A 2,177-nucleotide genomic window follows, 5' to 3' on the forward strand; every position below is an offset into this window, starting at 1 on the left:
CACTAAAAGGGCTTTATTGGTCAAAGAGGGAGGCAAGGTTATACAACATTACTTGGGGTATGTGATAGTTTGTTTGAAAGAAACAGGAAGCAGACCTCGGGGAGCAAAATAACTAACAAATATAAAGCATCAGACCATCTGTTACACGTGTATTATTCTGTAGCAGTTTCTTCTGAGACTAAAACCTTCCATTTTGGAGGGAAACTCTTAAGATATAAGATGTGCAAATGGAGGTGAAAATGTTAAGAATGTTTATAGTGAGTGAAACCGCAGGATGGTCTCTAAAAGGAGGTAGAATAGTCTATGCTGAAGAGAAGCTCCTTAATCTAAGGAAGTAAACATATCAAAAATAGCTCAAGAAGTCCCTGATACTGACCCAGTTCAGTAGGCTCCTCCCTTCCCAAGCATGTATATAAGCAGTAAGGACCATGGAAGCCAAATAAACAGCCTGGAAGGTTATTCTGCAACCTCTAAAGCTGCCTGCAGGTGGTGCAATGTGCTGCAGGTTTCTCAGTTTCCAGAGCTATCACCATGGTGGAGTGGGATTTTGGTGATGCAGCTGTGTTTGAGCTTTCTGTGGTCCTATAAGCAATAATTCAATAAAGTTGGAGTGTGGTGTTCTGTCTACTCTCTACCCTATCTGGCGTAAGAAGGTATGTTTTCACATTTACCCAGAAATAGTGTCTTAAAATAGTGGCATATACACATACACTCAGGCACACATGCATATACACATTAATTACAAGGGATAGCCCTAGCAGCACCACAGTCAATGGGCACATGAGTGGGGCAGCCCGGAGTCTGCAGTCACCAGCCTAAAGACCCCTTACTGAGGAGAGAACAGTAGTTGCAGTGCCACAATTCCCTACTGCACTGCGTCATCCCTCTGCTTGTGCCCTTGGCCTGCTGTGACTTCCTGGGATTCGCCCACCTTGTGGCTGCTATGGCACTGGCACTCATGCTGCTCTCCAAATCCGTGGTGCACAAGGAGTGCATGGTACAACCAAACCGGGAGCTGGGTGGCCTGCCAGAAGACAGGCAGATAGTTGCTCCGGCACAATCACGTGGCCTTCCTAAGCAAGGAGACCTTCAAGACATCCAGTCAGCTCAACTTGGAGGAGAGCAAGGAAAGGCTTGGAGAAAATTGTTGGGCGAATTGATAGCAATGGAGTTGGCCTTGTCACCACTGAGGCACTAGCTGAAAGTTTGGATCAAACTGGTACATCGCTAAAAGGTAATGTCACTGAAGTATAGAAGGATTGTGATAGGGGCAAAGAATACAAGCAGGCCACCTATGTCTAATACCTAAGAAACCTCTAAAAAAGATGCTGCCACATGATAAGCGGTTTAAGGCTTCAGACCATGACAGTGTCCTGACAGCTATTGGGAGGAACTCATTGCTTCTCTGCACCCAGAGGAGTTTGAACATCTGAAGGAGATTATAGTGTTGGAAATGCTGAAGGACACTGATAAAATGGGGATGACTTTGTGAACCAGGATGAGTACATTGCAGACATGTTTTCCCAAAATAGCCCTGAGGCAGACTGGATTTTGTCCAAAAGGGGAGCAGTCCAATGATTCCTGAGATCTGAACAAGGATGGGAAACTGGACAAGGCTGAGATTGGCCACTGTGTCCTCCCTTAGGGCTATGACTATGCATAGGCCCGGCACCTGGTCTAAGAGTCAGGCCAAAACAAGAACGAGATGCTAACCAAGAAGGAGATTCTAGACACCTGGAATATGTGGGAAGCCAAATTACCAATTATGGGAAAGATCTTACAAGAAATTACAATGAACTTTAAAAGATGCTTATCCTGATATGGCTGACTGTCACAAGCTTTCTCTTCAGGTATTCTGAGTAGTTGCTACAGTTGTCAAGGGTATAGCAGTTGTGTCCCTAAACAGTGAGATAATACCTCAGATTGAGATAAAAATGAGTTTTCACTCCATACTAACTTGAAACCAGCCATTGCTGTAACACTCAGATAAAAATTCTTTTTTTATTAGGACCAGTGAGATAGATGGTTTAGCAGGTAAAAATACTTGCCATGATGACCTGTTCTTGATTTTCAGAACCAAATAAAGTTGAGAACTGACAATTTACTCCATAATGCTTCTTCTCTGACCACTCACCCCCTACACACACATTGTGCCCCCCATGCTACAGCAATATTCC

At 44.2% G+C, this 2,177-nt stretch overlaps 1 pseudogene; it reads left to right on the plus strand.

Annotated features, from left to right (window-relative positions):
* Nucleotides 1–943: 943 nt before the first annotated feature.
* Nucleotides 944–1,803, plus strand: LOC127184653 (reticulocalbin-1-like; annotated as a pseudogene).
* Nucleotides 1,804–2,177: the final 374 nt, after the last annotated feature.

This window comes from Acomys russatus, chromosome X (genome assembly GCF_903995435.1).
Source record: "Acomys russatus chromosome X, mAcoRus1.1, whole genome shotgun sequence".
Lineage (NCBI taxonomy): Eukaryota > Metazoa > Chordata > Mammalia > Rodentia > Muridae > Acomys > Acomys russatus.